Source organism: Ascaphus truei, chromosome 1 (genome assembly GCF_040206685.1).
Source record: "Ascaphus truei isolate aAscTru1 chromosome 1, aAscTru1.hap1, whole genome shotgun sequence".
NCBI classification, from domain to species: Eukaryota; Metazoa; Chordata; class Amphibia; order Anura; family Ascaphidae; genus Ascaphus; species Ascaphus truei.
Genome location: NC_134483.1, coordinates 357,683,861 through 357,705,691, shown reverse-complemented (window position 1 = coordinate 357,705,691; position 21,831 = coordinate 357,683,861). Strand labels below are relative to the sequence as shown.

Below are 21,831 nucleotides of genomic sequence, written 5' to 3'. Positions count from 1 at the left end.
GAATATGCAGCGTCTTTGACCAAAAACACGCTTAGGATTTTGCAACTCACTCAAGTTCCTTCCCGACAGATGTATGGAATCAACATGCTGAGAATAGTCGTTGCATTGGAATTAGAAAATTAGGGCCTCAACTCTCCTTACATTCTACCCTCTGTATCGGTGGAGACAGAATTAGTGAAATGGTTTAGTCATTCCTGTGGGAGACAACAACATGTATTCCCCGTCTAAAAATATTGATTGAGTAGGACAGTGGCAGTAGCTAGGATACTTTTTAGTGACAGAGAAGTTAATGATTTAGCGATTAATTCAAGGAATGCATTGCCTAACATTTTGTAATTGTTTGCAGTGCAGACAGTGGCACATTTGACCTTGTCAAATTAGCAAAAAGCCTTACATTCTGTGGAAGCAGCTGCCTACTAAACGATGATATGTATATATTTAGATATATATATATATATATATATATATATATATATATATATATCTATATATATATATATATATATATATTTAGATATAGATATATACTGGCATACCCCGCTTTAAGGACACTCACTTTAAGTACACTCGGGAGTAAGTACATTTCGCTCAATAGGCAAACAGCAGCTCACGCATGCGCCTGTCAGCACGTCCTGAACAGCAATACTGGCTCCTTACCTGTACCGAAGCTGTGCACAAGCGGGGAGGCTATAGAGCCTGTTACACATGCGTTATTTACATCAGTTATGCACGTATATGACAATTGCAGTACAGTACGTGCATCACAAGTGGGAAAAAGGGAGTGCTTCACTTTAAGTACATTTTCACTTTACATACATGCTCCGGTCCCATTGTGTACGTTAATGCGGGGTATGCCTGTATATATATATATATATATATATATATAATTTATATTATACTTATGGGAAATGTAAAAAGGTGCAAATCAATTTTCTTTTGCATTGCTACTGGTGGAATGGTTTGTCATAGGAGAGAAATGACGACTGTAGAAGGAAAAGTTGACGTATAATATAATATGTGAATAAATGAATTTAACACCAACTACTCTTTTATCCCCATATAACCTCTGCCTAAATGTGACACTGTAAGCAAAATAAGGGGGGAAATCCTTTTTATAATACGTTGCATGTCAGGTCAGCTACACAATTACCGTTTTTGTTTGGATATCTGTCTCAAACAGTAATGAAGTTGCTCCATACTGTATGTCAGTAACAGAAGCAGAGCTAAAAAGAGTAGCAAGCCCTGTTGCAAGGATATTTTGGGGGGCCCTGCCCATCCACCCTTCGCTTCCACAATTTATAGAGCTACATCACAGGACCACCTGGAATTTGCCCTGAAAGGTGCATTGCACCTGCTGCACCAACGATTGTTGTGCAACTGGTCAGTCACTGTGTTCTTTATGATGTAACAACCATAGAAAATGTTCCCTTTTCATCTTGTTTTAGGTCTTCACAATTATCCTAAGTTCTATCATTTGAATAACAGAAAAAGGTCAGCCATAGTGCATTAATATGAAACATATTTATGCTCGGTAAAAAGGTAGCTGTAATATGTTCCAACATTCTCAGTAATTGCACAATCAAGGGTATTACATATTTTTCTGTGGAGTCATTATTTTCATAATATCTGCTAAAGACTTTCATATGAGAAGCCAAATAGTCTTATTCATCCTACATTAAATAAGCTCAGAAATAAAATAATAAGGAAAGCAACGCTTGGTTTCATTGGGCCCTGGATCTCTTGAACGAGGTCAGCCAGTTCGGGTTTTTAAAGTAGGACATATGAATTTAACCTGAACATCCTCAAGCTATTCTTATTAAAAGTAAAGCCTCTGACAGCTTAGGCTTTAAAAGTCAGTGGAGCAAGTGTGATGGCACCAAGGCTTACTTTTCTTTTTACAAACTCTGAGTACCTCTATGTTTTTGATTTACAAACTTATAGGTCCTCCTTAAAGTTAAGGGGATGTACTTGCTGGAGCATCATCAGTGTCTTTGTATACATTTCTATTTCTTATTGGAAACCCTTTTGAGAGACGGAAGGAGTGGCTGAGTGAGGGAAGTCACTGGCCCTTACTCTGTAAGGGATGATAAGTGGGGTGACCATTCGTCCCCGTTTTGCCGGGACAGTCCCGGTTTTTCGTGTGCTGTACCGGTTGCTTGACTGTCCCGGGAATGTCCCGTTTTTTTGTGTCGGCGGCGGTGCGCGCGGGGATGGGGGGGGCGGTGGTGCGCGGCGGCGGGGAGGAAGATGATGCAGAGCAGCCCAGCAAGTATTTTTTCTTACTGCCAGGGGTTGGGCTTCTGCAGAAACGTGCCGGGCCGCAGGGGATTGGATGGAGAATGCCGGGGGCGGGGCTTTAGAATGCCGGGCTGCAGGGGATTGGATGGAGTATGCTGGGGGGCGGGGCTTTGGCTCTCTCCGGCTTTCCCTTCCCCGGCACTCTGGCCCTCCCTCCCCCGGCACTCTGGCCCTCCCTCTGGCTCCTCGGAAACTTGGCTCTCTCCCTCACTCCCCCGGCTCTCTCCCTCACTCCCCCGGCTCCCCCCCTCGCTCCCCCGGCTCTCTCCCTCACTACCCCGGCTCTCTCCCTCACTACCCCGGCTCTTTCCCTCACTACCCCGGCTCCCCCCCTCGCTCCCCCGGCACCCCGGCTCTATCCTTCAATCCCCCGGCACCCCCCTTGCTCCCCCGGCTCTCGCCTTCAATCCCCCAGCACCCCCCCTCCCTCCCCCGGCAACCCCCTCCCTCCCCTGGCACCCCGGCTCCCTCCCTCCCCCCTCAGAGTCCGCTCACAGCCTGCCGCCTCCACTGAACCAGCAGCCACCGCCGTCGCACGTAGGCATATGGGGGGGGGAGAGGGAGATGCTGCAGGGGGGGAGAGAGGGAGATGCTGCGGGGGGGAGAGTGTGACAGTGTGTGTGTGAGTGTGACAGTGTGTGTGAGAGTGTGACAGTGTGTGTGAGCATGACAGTGCGAGTGTGACAGTGTGAGAGTGACAGTGTGTGTGAGTGTGTGAGAGTGACAGTGTGTGTGAGTGTGACAGTGTGTGAGTGTGTGAGAGTGTGAGAGTGTGTGTGTGAGAGTGTGAGAGTATGTGAGTGAGAGTGTGACAGTGTGTGAGTGTGACAGTGTGTGAGTGTGACAGTGTGACAGTGTGTGTGTGTGTGTGTGTGTGTGTGTGTGTGTTTGAGTGTGAGAGAGTGTGTGTGAGAGTGTGTGAGTGTGAGAGTGTGTGAGTGTGAGAGTGTGAGAGTGTGAGTGTGTGAGTGTGAGAGAGTGTGAGTGTAACAGTGTGTGTGTGTGTGAGAGTGTGAGAGTGTGTGTGTGTGTGTGTGTGTGTGTGTGTGTGTGTGTGTGTGAGAGTGTGACAGTGTGAGAGTGTGACAGTGTGAGAGTGTGAGAGTGTGTGTGTTTGTGTGTGTGTGTGTGTGTGTGTGTGTCAGTGTGTGTGTGAGAGTGACAGTGTGTGTGTGAGAGTGACAGTGTGTTTGTGAGAGTGACAGGGTGTGTGCGAGAGTGTGACGGTGTGTGCGAGAGTGTGACGGTGTGTGCGAGAGTGTGACGGTGTGTGCGAGAGTGTGACGGTGTGTGCGAGAGTGTGACGGTGTGTGCGAGAGTGTGACGGTGTGTGGGGGAATGAGTGTGGGAGAATGAGTGTCGGAGAGAGGGAGAGGAGGATTAGAGAGGGAGAGGAGAAAAGGGGGGCAGCCGCCGCAGGTAGGCATATGTGGGGGAGAGGAAGATGCTGCACGGGGAGAGAAGGAGATGCTGCGGGGGGGGAGAGATGGAAGTAGGGGGGGAGAGATGGAAATGAGGGGGGGGAGATGGAAGTGGGGGGGGGAAGAGATGGAAGTGGGGGAGAGAGGCTGCTTCTGCTGTAAATGCTGCTTGTGTGACAGTGTGTGTGACAGAGTGTGACAGAGTGTGAGTGTGACAGTGTGTGTGAGAGTGTGAGTGTGTGTGTGACAGTGTGACATTGTGAGTGTGACATTGTGAGTGTGACAGTGTGAGTGTGACAGTGTGTGTGTGAGTGTGAGAGAGAGAGTGTGAGAGAGAGTGTGAGAGTGTGTGAGAGAGAGTGTGAAAGAGAGTGTGAGAGTGTGAGAGAGTGTGAGTGTGTGAGAGAGTGTGACAGTGTGTGTGACAGTGTGTGTGTGAGAGAGTGTGACAATGTGTGTGTGTGAGAGATTGTGACAGTGTGTGTGACAGTGTGTGTGTGTGTGTGTGAGAGATTGTGACAGTGTGTGTGTATGAGAGAGTGTGACAGTATGTGTGAGAGTGACAGTGTGTGTGACGGTGTGTGCGAGAGTGTGACGGTGTGTGCGAGAGTGTGACGGTGTGTGGAAGAGTGAGTGTGGGAGAATGAGTGTGGGAGAATGAATGTGGGGGAGGGAGGGAGAAAGGGGGAGAGGAGAAAAGGGGGATGAGGGAGAGGAGAGAAGGGGGGGTGAGGGAGAGGAGAGAAGGGGGGGCGAGGGAGAGGAGAGAAGGGGGGGGGGTGAGAGAGAGGAGAGAAGGGAGAAAGAAGGGGGGGGAGATCGATTGATCCTTGGGGGGGAGGTGATGTGAGATGTAGGGGGGGTGATGTGAGATGCAGGGGGGGGTGATGTGAGATGTAGGGGGGGGGATGATTAAACCAAAATCATTACAAAATATATACACATTGTTAATTCAAAAGTATGAGTTAATTATTATTTATTACCCCCACTTCTTTACACGTCTATTTTGTGATTTACCCGTTGAACATGTCATCCAGATAGGGGTTCCCCAAAATGTAACAAAATACTTAAAAGGTTCCTCCAAACAAAAAAGGTTGGGAATCACACCTCTATACACACAAACACACACTGCAACCCCCACCTCTATACACACAAACACCCACTGCAGGGCCTACCTCTGTACACACAAACACACACTGCAGCCAGTGTTGCCACCTTCTATTGAAGGTTAACGCGGAGATAACGTTTTTTTTAGATCTTTTTATTATATATTTATCTTGCCTTTGGCTGTATCCTCCCCTCCAAATTCCGCCAACATGGCTGTGCGGCGTCACGTAATGCACATTGCCATATCAACAAGCTCCGTGACGTCACGCGGCATCAAGTTGACATGACAACTGGATGCATTATGGTGACGAGGCATCACGTGATGCCACATTGTCATGGCAACATGTCACCGCCTGACGTAAGTTTCTTGTTGTCATGGGGGGGGGGGGGGGCGCGTGACGTGATGTATAATGTTTTAAAGTGTCCCGGAATTTCATTTTGAAAATCTGGTCACCCTAATGATGAGCGCAGATGATGTGCTATCGCAGGAAAAGTCAGTTAAAGTCGATGCGGCTTTTCATGCGATAACAAGTAACCTGTGCTTAGCACACCTTACAGAATAAGGGCCACTGACTGATAACGACAGTTTGAATTAGGGGAGTCTGGTTCAATTCCCGGTTTCAGCTCCTTGTGACCTTGGACAAGTCACTTTATCTCCCTGAGCCTCTGACACCAAAACATAGATCAGGGGTGCGAAAAGGTCCTGCACTGCGCTCACCAATGCTTGATGACCTCCTCGGTTGCGCCCCCCCTTACCTCCAATGAAGCGTCAAATGATGCTGCGTGGTCATGTAACATCATGGACCCGCGGCGTCATTTGATGTCACGTCTCCATGGTAACAGGCGTCAATTGACGCGCGTTGCCATTGAGACGCGTGGAATGAAGCCGTAAGTAAATTTACAGAGGTCTCGCGCTCTCATCACGGGGTCTCTGTAAATGCCGTGCCCCCCAATAAAGTCAGGGGGCATGTCCCCAAGTTTGCGTACCACTGACAGATTGTAAGCTCATGTGGGCAGGCAATCATGTCGGCAAAAAAAATTCTACATAAAGCACTGTGTACACTTTTAGTTCTATACAAGAAAAAATATTATTTATTATTATAGTCTTTTGTATGAAAAGTCTGTGTTGGATCTGAAACATTGCATGCACTCTCCACTATTCCTAATTAAATGGAAATTACTGCAAAAAAGACTGTTTAAGTAGAGCTCTACTTTGTACTTTTATTTGGGGGGGGGGGGCGGGGTAGTTACACAATAGGGGTTATTTATCAAAGTTTCTTGACTGCAAAACTGGGGTGGCACAAAAATGACAAAATCTAAAATGAAAAACCTATTGGAAAGGAATGGGATTTTGTTTTGTTCCTTGTATAAATCTGTTCCTAATTGCGTCAGTTTTGAAGCCAGGGGACAAAACTCCTACTAATCTTGATGAAAGGAAACAACCTCTGCTTTATAAACTGCCCACAACATAAAAAAACAAGCAAATATACTCGTAAAATAAGCATTCGAGCTTAAAATCAGGGGGGAAAAAAAGTGTACTACAGACTGTAGCTTTAAAGACAACCAGCATATACAAACCTCATGCAGTATTTGTTCACCAAACTCAATTTAGTCCCATAAATATTTTTCTTACATATTTATGCATTTACGAGGATTCATAAAATTGTGCGTTCTCTTTGAAAACTCAACCAGTCGCCACATCTGGGGCTGATTAGAGAACATAAGAGACTGTGTCAACTTGTTTTTCCCCTTTCTTTTAACATTATTTCTTCACTGTCTGTGCCATTACTCTCTGCCTCTTCCCCTCTATATTATCCTTTCCGCCGACAAGGCAAATTATAGGTGCAGCTACACATTAGAGTACTATAAAACTAGTGCCGGTCGCGAAGCTCAGTATGTATATCATGCAGACAACCACGAGCACAGATGTACGCGACTGCCGTTAAACATCGCAGTATCCCTGTCATCAAGTGCAATAAAAGGCCCGAAACTAGCCGAACGTGCAGCCCTAGAGGGAAAATGGAGGGAAAAAAATGGGATTTTCTGTCTTAATCTGTTTAAATCTAGCAGTTGGGGATTAGTCAGATTAAAGTCGGGACTTCAGGGCCATTAGGTATGCTAAATGGTGTTTGACATTTTATTGGGTTAAACCGCGGTAATCACTGGGAAAACAGGCAGCATTATGATCAGATTGAATTATCACAACTGGGGGTTTTTTTTTTCCCCTACACAACCGGCGCTTTAATTGTACATTATCACAGCATGTGAATATCAATTATCCAGACCGCCACAAAAACAAAATCTTGTATGGTTTGCAGGAAATAAAACATAATACCCGTCAGACAAAACTAAGGTTATTTGTGAACATGGGAAATAAAACCCACGAAAACATATTCCATTTCAAATCATCAAGTGTATCGCAGAAACAATGATGATATAATGCAATCAAATGTTTGCAAACACCGCAGACTTTGGGGAAGTTTATTATCTGCAATGTTAAGTGTATTGACATGACAAACACACTGTTCAAAGGTGAGTACAGGAAACATTCTGATTATAGGTTTCTGCAATGAACAAGAATATCATTAATTATATCTGCATGTGTATTTGTTTTTACTTGGATGAAATGCCATTGGGATTGACGTGTTGTTTTTAATTTCGGTTTGGTGTTCCAGCGATGGTTTTTTTTGACAGCATATTGTTTCTTACATTAGTTTTTTTTAACATGTTTATTAGAAAACAGTGTCACAGTACATATTGTCATTGAAATGAAAATATTGTGTGTAAAGTCAAAAACATTGTTTTCTGTATCAGTATGCAGCGTCAAAAGTATGCACAAAGAAGTACATTGCATTACAACAATGATAAATAATTCACTGTACTAGATGTTGTTGTTTGTATGTTTACCCTTCATATTGAGTTTATTCTTGTTTGTAAGAGCACTGATGTTGATAATCTGTATTCTGTATTGAAGATTTTTTCTTTAAAAACACACAGATACCCAACAAGCTCTGAGAAACCCCAAACATTGCGCCACACACACACACACACACACACACACACACACACACACACACACACACACACACACACACACACACACACACACACACACACGTGTGAAAAGGACACAAAGTTTGTGTGCTCTTTAGTTTGCTTCCTGCGCTTATTCTTTGCTTCATAGTCGTGTTTCTGGGGCTTTCACTTCATAGTACGTTCTTGACAAATCCAATTGGAAAGGTTAAGCAATATCCCGTATGCTTAATTAATAATGAATCTGAGAAATGGTAGCATCTGGTATTAAAGGGTTTTGTTTGTTTTGTTAACCCCCTTGGGGCCTGGTGATGTACAGATAGACATGCACCTTCTGTGTACGATTTAAATATGATCGTTTCACAAAGGGGTTAAAATCCAAATTAGAATGATGCAGCAGTTGTATCACTCTTAGTCCGATACTTGGATCTTATTAATGTCAAACTCCATTAAAATATATTTTGATTTGGAGAAAAAAAAAAGTGCTTTTCAGATCACAATACATTGAGTTTTGTAGTGTAGGAAATGTTTACATGTATCACATTTGCCATCCAGAATAAGCATTACAAGGAAATGATATCACCCAAAAGGGTTTTCTTTAATTATTCGAGAAACTATGGTGATCGGAGTGCTCACAAGAGTATTTTAGAACAACGTGCACATCTCAATGTTTAGTTATCGAGGGCCTACAAGTGGTCATTAGTGAAAGTCTAGTAGGGTGATTAATTTATTATTATTAACTTATTGCCAATGTAAACAAAGGGGAAATCAGTTGCATTCGTTATGTATACTTTAAATTGTTGTACCAGACAGGGGGATCGTTTTGAAATCTCTAAGCCAGGGGTGTCAAACTCAGTCCTCCAGGGCCACCAACAGGTTGGGTTCTATGGATGTCCATGCTTCAGCACAGGTGACTCAATCAGTGGCACAGTCAAAGACTGATGGAGCCACCTGTGCGGAAGCAGAGATATCCATAAAATCTGGCCCGCAGGTGGCCCTTGAGGACTGAGCTTGACACTCCTGCTCTAACCAGTTTCAGCACCCCTCGGTTCTTGTATGAAAATTGCAATTTACTGTGTGAAAAAAAATAAAGAGAACGGAAATTACGAAAGTTGTGAATGATGCTGCAGTTAATTTTTAGCATTGCACAGAAATCGGTTATTAATCGGTTTTCTGAGATAGCGATTTTTTACTTTGGCCTCAAAGTCTTCTATACAATATAGTGAAGATGAACCTTTATAGTGTCAGGGCTCCAGTGGCTCTAGGAGCAAACACATGATGCGACCAGGCCCCAGATGCTGGAATACGAAAGTGGAGGGAGATCCATTTCCATTTGATTATTCTGGCTGCTTCGTCAGTGTGGTCAGCCAGATCTGGCTCTAAAATGCAAGCAAGCGCCAATGCCGTAACAGGTACATCATTAGGGCACTCGAAAGGTTGAATAGGCCCTAACTTTTATTCAATGTGAATGTGCGTTAATGCATATATAACCGTGCTTTGTTAAACTTCTCATTACATTGAACAGGGTGATCCCATGCCTTAAAAACAAGTTGATGTTATTTCTATTTTAACAATTGTACAATGTGTACCATAGAACAGGGGTGCGCAAACTTGGCGTCATGCGCTCCCTTTTCCCCCACTCCCCTCTGGCGCGCCTGTTGCCATGGAAACGCGTCATTGGAACCAATGTAAGTTAAGAAGTTACAGAGACCTCACTCGATCCCCGGCATTTATTTTAAATGCCTTCTGGGAAGCGCAGGGCCTCTGTATCAGCCACGCCCCCCACCCAGAAAATCTAGCACCCCCACCTTGCGCACCCCTGCCATAGACTCCCTGTTCTATGCTTTTTATCTTGATGTGGTGAATACTCTATCATTTCATTATTGTGGGTTGGTGATGTTGATTTATGACAACCTTGTGCACTCTGTAGTCACTGATACTACTATGACAGCTGTTTCACATCTGGAATCATACATATATTGTAACTTTTTAGTGAATCAACAAATGGTCCTTATGTTCCCAACTAGAATTATGTTTCTAAAGGAGATTGACCCTAATACGTCTTATTTTTTTCTAAAGAGAACAATATTGTTCAATTGTCCTATAAACATACTGCAGTCCATCATAGAAGGAATCTAGAAAACCAGCTGGGTTTCTCTCCATCTGTAAAAGTACACACTATACGTCTGGGGTGGAGTAAATGGAAATTTGAACCTTGCTTATGCAAGAAAGCAATTTCTCAACCATTACATAATGATGTATAAGCTAATGCAGCCTAACGCAAGGTCATCTCTTGTAACACTAAACTTTCACTCACCATCTAAAGTGTCCACAGCCGTGCAACAGCCGCAAAATACACAACTGCCATCAAACATGCACAATCAAAACATATCATTTTGTATGTCAACATTGTAGTATCGTGTAGCTATTTCTTATAGTAGCATTTAAAAACAAAATCCCTTTACTAATAAGAGCATTGTAGCCCGATAGCCTCCTACAGAATTCCCATTAAAGGGGGGCAGGAGGGATATGTTTTAAATATCATATTTTCACCCCTAAGCCAAAGGGACAATGCATTGCAATGAGTTTCTGATGTTTCTGGCAGCAAAAAAGTGAAATACATGAGTACACTTTTTTTGTGTCAACACGCTGACTTAGAATGGGTATGCTAAATAGGGTTTAACTTTTTTAGTGCTAGACAAAACAATGCTGCAGCAGTATAGGTGAAACAATGATATTCTGAGCATTCACAAAAGGAATTATGGAGTCCCAGACAAGGTTTTGTATTCTTGAGATTAAAAAAATATATATATATTTTTTTCTCTCGGGGTCCCTAGATTACCATTTCAAAAGGGAGCTAGATCACAACCAGGGAATTACAGACCTGTAAGCCCGACTTCAATAGTGGGGAAGCTAATTAAGTAATACCTAATGGAAAACAAAATTATTAGTATTAGTCAGCATGGATTTATGAAGGATAGATCATGTCAAACTAACCTTATTTGTTTCTTTGAGGAGGTAAGTAGGAATTTAGACCAGGGTAATGCAGTTGATGTGGTCTACTTGATTTTGCAAAGGCTTTTGATACGGTTCCACACAAGAGGTTGTGTACAAAATAAAGCAAATTGGACTCAGTACAAATATATGCACCTGGACTGAAAACTGGTTGAAGGACAGACAACAGAGGGTTCTCAAAAATAGAACTTTTTCAGGTTTGGCTAAAATTGTGAGTGGAGTACCTTAGGGATCGGTACTAGGACCCCTGATTTTTCACTTGTTTATTACTGACCTCAAGGTTGGCATAGAGAGCAAAGTCTCCATCTTTGCTGATGACACTAAATTGTGTAAGGTAGTAGAATCAGAGCAGGATGTAATTTCTCTCCAGAAGGACTTGTAGAGACTGAAAACTTGGACAGGTAAATGGCATATGAGGTTTAATACAGATAAATGTAAGGTTATGCCTCTGGGAAACAAGAATAATCAGGCGACGTACAAATTAAATGGGGATAAATTAGGGAAATCCAGGATAGAGAAGGATTAAGAAGTGCTTGTAGATAGCAGTCTTAGCAATAGTGCCCAAAGTCATGCAGTAGCTGCAAAAGCAAACAAGACCTTATCTTCCATTAAACGGGCAATGGATGGAAGGGAAGGAAACATAATTATGCCCCTTTATAAAGCGTTGGTAAGACCACACCTTGAGTATGGAGTACAATTTTGGGCACCACTCCTTAGAAAATACATTATGGAACTAGAGAGAGTGCAGAGAAGAGCCACCAAATTAATAAAGGGGATGGACAATGTAACTTATGAGGAGAGGCTAGCTAAATTAGATTTATTTAGATTAGAAAAGAGGGGATATGATAACTCTAAGCAAATATATCCAGGGACAGTACAAGGAGCTTTCAAAAGAACTATTCATCCCAAGGGCAGTACAAAGGACTCGTGGGCAACCCTCAAGTTTGGAGGAAAGGAGATTTCACCAGTAACAAAGGAAAGGGTTCTTTACAGTAATGGCAGTTAAAATGTGGAATTCATTACCCATGGAGACTGTGATGGCAGATACAATAGATTTGTTCAAAATAGGTTGAATATCTTTTTAGAAAGGGAAGGTATACAGGGATATACCAAATAAGTAAACATGGGAAGGATGTTGATCCAGGGATTAATCCAATTGCCAATTCTTGGAGACAGGAAGGAATTTATTTTCCCCCTTATGAGATATCATTGGATGATATTTCACTGGGGTTTTTGGTTTGCCTTCCTCTGGATCAATATACAGTAAGTACGGATATAGGATAAAGTATCTGTCATCTAAATTTAGCATAGGTTGAACTTGATGGACGCATGTCTTTTTTCAACCTTGATTGGCACTTTTAAAATATTTTCTACTAACTGTGCTCTAAGCATATACCGCTGAATGAATCTGCATAGCACTTCCGGACTTCAAGCAATGAAGATGTAAAATTCTACAATCTGGTGACATTGAACAGGGAAAGCGAAGTTGGTCATTGCTGGTTAGATGAAACCAATGTAAATGTTCTCTGTTCTATTTTGCTTTCAAATGCTCTCTTCTCAGTGATAATAAACAATCGAGTTGATGTGGAAATGGCATATCGAAACAATTTATTTTTATTATTATTATTATTATTTTTGTAGTAAAAGATAGAAATGTGTGAAAATTGTTAACTAAACCTTAAAGTAAAATATATATTGCACCCAGAACATTTAAAAGACGTCATTTTTTTATATTATCAAAACAGATGTATAATACCTAAATGTATAATATGCTTACGGAACCTGTGTTTTTGTTTTGTTTACATCTCTTCTTTTTTTTTCTACTTGCAAGCAACATATTAAAAATTTTGTGAATTTTGATACAAGCAAAAATCAAATGTCTAACACTAACTTTTGCTAAAACTGAATACAAATTTGTAATGATCCTTTTATACATTAAGTCAGATTGAAAATAGATTGAATATTGAAAATATGACTGCATGTCATCGTGAGATTGTAATCCAATCCTTATTTTTTAACTTTAATCCCAGCGCAGTCTGTATCCGTCAATGTGCAAGTCCATGGAAATTGGATATGTTTGGAATGAGGACTGGACTACAATTTTATGATGACGTAGTGAAGTTTGCAATGCTGTCAATTCAAATGGTATTTTTGGAATTCTTTTCATGTGAGTAAAACACTTGAAATGAAAGGATAATACTTATAATCATTCCAAGAGGTTTCCGGTTATATGATTCTATAAGGGTGTTTTTTTTTTTTTTTACTGTTGATCACTTTTAGGAACATCTATTAAAAGAATCACCTACACAAAAGCTTTATGGCCTTTCAACTCTCCAAGCTGCAAAGGGTTAAAGTAAATACTTCCCTTGCTTGATTTTATGTAACGTTTATTTCCATTCACTTGTACCAGGGAATAACCCGCGTGTGATTCCTACTATCTGGAGACCCTTTTTTTTCGTGTGATATTCCACTTCATTCCACTCTGGAAGCAAAAAATAGCCACTGTAATGTCCTAGCACCAACAAGTCAATGAATGAGAAGAACATTGCAATGCTTAGTGGTGTCTCGGTTAGTAATTTGCAGCTATTTTAGTCGTCCAGGTGAAGTGGGAGTTGAGCTCTTCAACTGGGGATATCTCCCAGTAGTGAAACCAGCATGGTCTTCTCAAGGAACCCTGGTTCAGAGAAGAGTTAAAAGGAATTAAAATAAATACATATTATAGATCTACATAAAGGTTTATTTTTTTATAGCATTTCAAACCTAGAGTAAATCAAAAATCATAATCAGTAAATGAAAGATGTCACACTTTCTTCCTGTATTTGTAAATGTTCCTGTGGTAGCCAAAGACTGAGATAAGTGCCTTGCCATTATGACTGTGGTTCGGAAATGCTAAGGGATACCAGGAAAACAAGTAAAACAAAGATTTCTGTAATGGGCATTCATGATGGAAATAGTACATAAAGTGACACTTGTCACATATTGCAAATGACAAACAAATTTATAAATACTCACGGCTTGTCTGAGAAACAGCGTCATATGGAGTAGGAAAGTGCAGTAATGTCTGAGCTATGTCACTCCGTGAAGTAAATCAATAGGATCTTTTCTAAAGACTAATGGAGCACTAAAGCGTCTTATATCTCATGGTACCTCTCCCAGTCTGTAGGTGAATGGACTCACGACCCCTATCTTCTCATTTGACTTTGTGCCTTAACTAGCTCCAAACCAAAGAAGTAAATGTACTTATTTACGTTTACCTGAAAAGTACTACAATATGAATGGAGGTATAGATATAGATATAGGCACTGTGTGCTCATATGCATGTCATTTCCCAGAATCCCTTGCTGCAGTGGAAGCACTGTGTGCAGGGTAGCAGACCTGTCTAAGACATGCAAATGAGCTTACTGTAATATTGACACACACACACACACATATATATACACATATTTACACATACACACACGCATAAATATATACATACAAACGAGACACATACTGAGGAAAGAAAGACAACATCAGGGAAATAACAAAACACTCCATTAGTTATTCATTCTTTTTTCGGTAGTAGTAAATGTAACGTAATTATACGATTAAACTTAAAATCTAATATTTCTCAAGATCATTAAAAACCAGCGGAGCATCATCGTACTTGACCATGTTTTTCTGCTTCATCCTGGTTGTCTATATTTGGAATTAATCATTCTTATCCCACTGTACTCTGTCAGACCTGGGGAAACTGATAACTCATCAAAATAAAAATGTGTCCTTTGATGCAACTTAATTCTATTAGATCAGCACTTGTGCACCTTTAGAAATACTGTATATCCAGCAGATTTGTGGAGGTACAAATTCCATCACTGCCATTTTTAGGGCATATATGGGTAGTTTAATGACCCGAAGCCAGGTTTCATGGTGATTTATATATGGTTACCTTTGGGATTTTTTCACTGGGCACTATTTACCGTACACTGTACGGCATGTTTCAAACAAACTACAACCTATTGATTTTAGTGTTACTTAGAATATACTTACTTCGTTATAAACATACTTACTCTTGTAGAAACAAAACAGTTACTGTACTTGTATTTTATCCTCTCATCCTTGTTAGCTATATCTGCCCCATAAAAAAAAAAGTTGCTGTTCTGCCAAGGTTAACTATACAGTCTTGTTAGGCTTCTATAGATTTCATTATTGGCTCATAAAAAAAAAAAAAATCAATAAAGTCATAGCAAACAAATATATAAAAAATGATTCTTTGTTTATTTTTTAGGATGCTGGAAAATAGAAAATCAATAGGTAGCCATAAAAAAACTGGTGTGCTTTCAGTCGAGCAGTAATAGATGTTCAAGCTCATACAATTCTGTCTTTGCAGAAACAGAAGATCTGGATTTCTGCTGTAGAATCGAAACACATTACAGCCCCTTTTGCATCACTCATCTGACATTCTATTTCCCTTATGCAGTTTCTTAATAAAGTTTATGTACTGTACATACTTTGAATTAATTAGACTGGAAATAAGAAATAATTAGAAAATATTAAAGTAGCAATCCCTTGCAACTTTTTTTCCCCCCGAATTACCACAGTTTAGTTTGATGGACCTTCAGCTCTCAACAAATTAGTACAGTATTTCAATGTGTTGGTATATAGATACACACACACACACACACACACACACACACACACACACACACACACACACACACACACACACACACACACACACACACACACACACACACACACACACACACACACTATATACAGTTAAGATAAACATGGGCAATGTTTTGGACCTACAGTACATGATCCATATTCGATAAAAAAAAAATGATATATTGCCCTGTTCACTTATGTAACCATGTATTACTTGTCATCATATCTCTATGCCAGGACATAATTGAAAATGAGAGGTAACTCTCAATGTATTACTTCTTGGTAAAACATTTTATAAATAATTTCAAAACACAAAAGATACAAATATTGAGCTCCTGGAGGGGCTAGACAAAGGACCCTTTTTATATTTTGTGTTTTATATGGAATAAAGGTATAATTTTTTTTTATCAAATATTGTGTGTGCTTCCAGATGTTTTATATCATTCTGGGCTGGAAAGGTGATCCTGGGTCTGACTGTCATGTGCACCACAATAAGCAAAATATTTTGCCATTTGTGTGCCCCAGACTGTTCGTGTGTGTACCCTGGATTTTTATGGGAATCCAGACGTCATGCAGGGGTATTTAATGAGGAGGGACTATTCTAGAAGGTTAGGCTCCAGGAGGACATGAAGAGAGGACCCTCGGGGAGCCATGTTTATAAACTAATAGTATAGAACAGTCCCCCCTGTTTATTATGTTGTAGACAGTGCCGTTAAGTTAGGATCCCTGAAAGGAATGGAATCAATAATAAAAATGAATATGGCACATCATAGAGTTCTACAGAAAAGAGGACTCCCGGGCTCCAGCGGATCAGCTCTAACCGCGGATGGGCGCTAATATTCCTCAGCAGTCTGTGTAAAAGTGGCAGTTCCCAAACAGGCACTAGTTATCGGGTCCAGTAAGAAAGACCAGCCAAGATTCCCGCAGGGGCCCAGAGTTATCAGATTAATTCAAAGGATGTCTCTGAAGCAGCAAGGGGGGCCGGGTCACACATTTAAAAATCAGAGCAACCAAGTCAAAGTACCTTCATTGAAGTGTTAGCAGTGAGCACTGATGCAAGAACTGTATTCATGTGTCTGTTATAAAATAGAGTACACTGTTATTAATGTGTATGAGCGGTCCATGTCCATTGAGGACATGAATAAATAATTGTTGTACTACAAAAGTTTCTAGCACCCATTATTCTACAACCTTGCTACCTCATCACCCAGCCGCCTGAATTAAGCCCGTGAATCAAGGTAACCCAATGGTCATCACATATAAAAATAAAGTTAAACAACATAGTGCAATAATGGTCACCTACACAGCAACAGAAAGCCGTAAAGTATGCTCCCATGGCCATATTGTTTTCCCAGATAAGTATTCTTGTTAAGGAGAGTTAAAAGTTAATTTCTCAGGAAATTGGTATTCTCAGAGCTGACAAGGTATCCCAGAGCAGATAATTGAATTTACCACTTTAAAATATTCAAGAAGACTTCCATTTGATTTTGTAGCTACTTATAAAAGCACTTTAGAGGTCATTTATCAAAGTCTCCTGGCTGAAAAACTTGGGGGAAACTGGGCCAAAAATATTGCATCCATTTAACCAAAGAAGAAAATTGGTTTCACTAGTAATGTTTTTCCTTGATAAATAATAAATAGACCCTTTCCTATCCGTCTGGTACTCTTTGCACCAGTTGTTGTTTCTTTAGTGTAATTTGTATCAGAAGTGTGAAGAGAACTTACTTGACACACATAGAAATAGTCTCTCTTTAAATCTTGTTAATAATAATACATGTATATATTTGTCTAATTAATACATTTAAAAAAATGCAACATTTGTCGCACCTGGAAGAGGAGGGAATATTAAATAACTGCCAGGCCAGCATAGTATTGAAGTATTAATCACATTCAGAAGTCCAGGCAAGAGCTCCATTTTAACTTCTCGGATACATGACATTTCACATGGCTATATCTCCTGGAAAAAAAATAGCACTGAGTTGAATGTTTTTTTATAAAACAATGCTGGAAATGGCTAAAAGAGATCAAATCAAAGCAAAATCAAAACTAAAAATAAAAACATTACAATAATGGAGTCTGTGGTCTGCTGGATTATTACAATCTGAAATCAATAGTCTTGATCTAGTACAGGACCTACAGCTCAACCCCGTTATAACGCAACCCGTTACAACGCGAATCCGCTTATAACGCGATCCGTTACCACGCGAATCCGCTTATAACGCGATGCAAGCGTGGCTCCTAATTTTCGTATTTATGAATACTTTACAACATGATTATTGGTATCTTAAATACTTTATAGTATAATGCATACAATTGTACATTATTTCTAAAGCGATCCGCTTATAAGACGATGTGATTCTTTGGACCCAAAACACAGCATTATAAGGAGGTTGAGCTGTATTTAGTTTTGCTCCAGAAATGTCTGGCATGTATGTTTTAACTTTACAGCTCTACACCTTGCTAATAGTCCAATGTACCATTAACCCTCACAGATTTAAAAAAAATTGAAAGTTCCAAAACTCAGCAGTGTCATATGTAAGAGGATACTATTACATAATTATAAAGTAGCAATGAAACCTGAATACATTTTTTTTTTTAAATACATATTAATTAGGGGCGCCTGAGCTCAAGGTCTACAACGTCATCGGTTGCCGCTTCCTATTGGTCAAGCAGTGGTGACCATATTGGATCTGCCATGAAGGACACTGACGGCTAACATCTTGGTAACCGGGGACTGAGATGAATGCAGCACAGTTTAAGTCCACCCTTCCATCCCCTGGTTCAAATGATGTTAAAAAAAATTTTTTATAATATCTAATTTTCGTTTTGGGATTCTGCTTTAAATATATTAGGCCTTGGTTGAGAAAGAACTTGATTTATGATCAGGATTCCCAATGTTCTCAGGTAACCAGTGATTTGGGGAATAGGTGCATACGGAGAGAGTACTTGCTTTGAACGTATCGTTTTGTTTGGATAATGTTTGCTCTGCACACAATGACATTCTGCTCTAGTTCTTGTCGACACATCAAATATATTTTCCAAAACGACAAACATCAGCTGTCACTATGTTGCAGAGAAAAATAGTATAGTGGCTCAGCAGAAGGTTGCATACGTCTAGCAATTTGAATAAACTTTCTGCGGTTCAGCTTAAAACAAATAAATAAAATAAAAAATTCACAGATATGAATCAAAAGGCAGGACAAACCTTATAAGAAAGTCGACATTTCCTAGCACGTTTGTGTTGTGCATACTGTAGCTCCTGAGTCCCCAACAATAAAATAAGACTTCAATCTGTTTCCATGCCCATCTCTTCACTCAGCTCAGCTGTCTTTAGATCTGGTCTGATAGCCTTGAAGTCTTTCCTACAGCAATATTTATCTACTCAAAAATCACTCTGGCATTCCATTATGGGCACCTGCTGTTGATAATTATAGGTCTGTCTCATAACCACTTCCTCTGTTTTATGTCAAGGCAACATTCAATCCACTTTATTACAAACAAGTACCACCGAGAGGAATATTGCACAACTCCTTATAATGATAATTATGCAGAAGAAGTTAGTTTTGTGTGTGACTAAACTTTTAAGGGAAATATGTTTTACTACTTCCCATTTGTTGCCTCTGGCAACCTAATTTATTACATATTTAAATGACCCTACTAAAGGCTTTTTCCGAGTATTGACTGTGCACTAATGGTTACTGCTGATGTGATAAATAGAGTCTGCAATATTAGAGAGTGGTGTATTTTGCAGTTGGATTATTCTATTCAAAAGTAAAATTATATGGTTACTTTCACAAAAGATGTAAAGCCATCAGACAGTGGGGAGTGCTTTGCAGTACTAAAATGGAGCCAACCAAGAGCTCTATTTAGCAAAGGCAAAATGTATCAGAATTTTGTCGGAAGCCGTGCTGAAATATACTGTAACTGTGCCAGGCAGCATCTCTTTATTAATCTTAGTTGCGCCATTTACAGGTGTCTGCGTCGATCTGTGCTGAAATGAGAGATTTATGTAGCAAGTGGCGGGTGTTAGGGTGAGATATAACTGCATTTGGCGTAGGTCTACGAATTAAGAAGGGTGCACTCTGCACTTTCTGCATTGGTTTTCTCTATCACTTCTCAAAGTGGCATACAGTATGTATTTTTTTGTTTGCAGACTACCGAAGCAGGATGTGCCAAATTCTACAAAAGTAGAAATACGCCTTAAAAATATATATTGCGTTTCAAACGGAGCATTTGTTGTACGCAGATGCATTAGCCCAGACCACTTTCTTGATGCTTAAACAATATCTTCCTTACATTCTAGTCTTAAATAGAACAGGCACACATAAAGTGTAAATTGTTAATGAATTCAGAGCTGTATTTCAGTCACTTTTATAGGGAGATGTTTAGTTTGCTTCCAAGCGCAATGTCTATTTCAGGTTAAAATGACGGATATTTCTTGCTGAAAATGCAAAAAACGTACTATGTGTTTTTTTACGTAGCTGAAATCATTACATAATATGATGATCCATTCATTACACGGTTGGGTTGTCAGTGTCAGGTGACATTAGTTCTAACGGAATACATTTTGTATTTTCTCTTTAACACACTGCTTACTTTTACCAGTAAAGTTCTCCTTAAAAGTCACCCTTTATTGTACATTTTATGACTAAATATGACTAAATATATATCCTAACACTGTACAACTTAGTGTAAAATGTGTTTTTTTTTTGTTTTTTTAGAGATTTGTTGACAAAATGTCAGAAAGACATTAGCCTTCTGGTCCCACAAGCTCACCACCTATATATCATATATTTCCAATGTCCAATAAAAAATATTATGTAACCTATAAACAATAAAAATGTAAGATACATTGGGGACTTCTTTTTCAACATGTACCTTTGAGTTATTCTGTGCTGTATATCCTGTGTTTTCAGTCACATTGTAACTAAAAAGACAAATGGCCAACAAATGCTGTTAAATGAAATATAAAGCTATATTGATTTTGGTTGCTGAAATTGATACGGACTATAAATCTATATACAGTAGTTCTTACTATTGACATTGAAATAACTTCCATGGTCGTTTACAAGTATCATGAAATAAGGAACTTGTTTTTGGAACAGTGCTACAAATACTGGGTGATCTCTCTGCGCCTATGGGAAAGTGTTGCCAAGAACATGAAATTATGACCTGAAGAATACTACAATTTAGGCAGAGTTTATATAAGCATGTGATTGGCTAAACTAGGGGTGCGCAAACTTTGAAGCTCCCCCAGTGCTCGCGCCCCCCTTACCTTTTTGCCGGTGTAAAATGATGCTGTGGGGTCATTTGATGTCATATCACATGACCCAGTGGTATCATATGACGATGCGTTGCCATGATGACGGGCATCAAATGATGCTGCGGGGTCATGTGATGCCGCGTTGCCATTCACACCAAGCCTCTGAATCCCGTTAAGTGAAGTTACAGAGGCCTCGCGCAGTCCCTAGGCATTTCATTGAAAAGCCTTGGGGAAGAGCGTGGGGCCTCTGTAACCGCCGCCCCCCCCCCCCCCCCCTCCAAAAAAATATTTTGCACGCCCCCAGTTTGCGCACCTTGGGCTAAACTACAAAAATGGCTGTCAGCATTAAGGCGCATATTTACTAGACAGCGCTATTCCATAAGATACCTTCCTCACCAGAGGACACCATATGTCCCGTCAAAATGCCATTACTTACTGTAGGCATTTGCCAGCTTCCTCTTTCCACTGTCACATAGGCAGAGCTGTAAGTCGAACTCACACCTACTGACATTTTTAAAATACTAAAGCCATTACTTATAACGGAGTCGGTCAAATTCGAGGAATCACACATTAACAATGTGTTTATTAACAAACATCGATCAAATAGGTCAGAGGATTTGGGCATTACAGTTTCCTAACAAATAGCCTCATAGTTCTCATGAACCCAATACTGGCCAGCTTAAACCAGAACCAGCGACAGTTAACACAGCATTTATTTTGATATTACATACCAATGAAATGTGGACAAAGTGTACAAACGCGTAAGGGAACAAACACAGGCACGCTGCCACTAATAATGAAGCCGTGTGCTCATAACAATGCAGCAATAGCGGTTTTGTGGACTGCCGCTATGTGAGCAAACCCCACCTTGATATCCACCTAGAAAACTTTCTTTAGTCATGTTTTATTTTAACTATCCCAAATATTAGTGCATAGAGCACATTGAAATAAAATAGCAGAGATGAAAAGAACAGTTCCTGAGAATGAACACACAAGAGAGGGTGGGTCTCCAGATGCTCTCACATAGATAAGAGTGCAGACAAA

The 21,831-nt window shown here is 40.3% G+C and overlaps 1 protein-coding gene and 1 long non-coding RNA gene across 6 annotated transcripts in view; one reads left to right on the top strand and one right to left on the bottom strand.

Moving 5' to 3' along the window:
• LOC142499830 (uncharacterized) overlaps window positions 1-15,359 on the top strand; it is a 43,270-nt gene extending 27,911 nt beyond the window's left edge. Inside the window, exons 4-5 of one of the 2 annotated variants that reach the window (XR_012802751.1) lie at window positions 12,910-13,041; window positions 15,244-15,359. This is a non-coding gene — a long non-coding RNA (uncharacterized LOC142499830). Of the gene's footprint in view, window positions 1-12,904; window positions 13,042-15,243 lie in introns of those variants that run through there. The other variant, XR_012802757.1, reaches the window with a different exon arrangement.
• UNC5C (unc-5 netrin receptor C) overlaps window positions 1-21,831 on the bottom strand; it is a 345,827-nt gene that overhangs the window by 296,816 nt on the left and 27,180 nt on the right. The window lies entirely within an intron of this gene.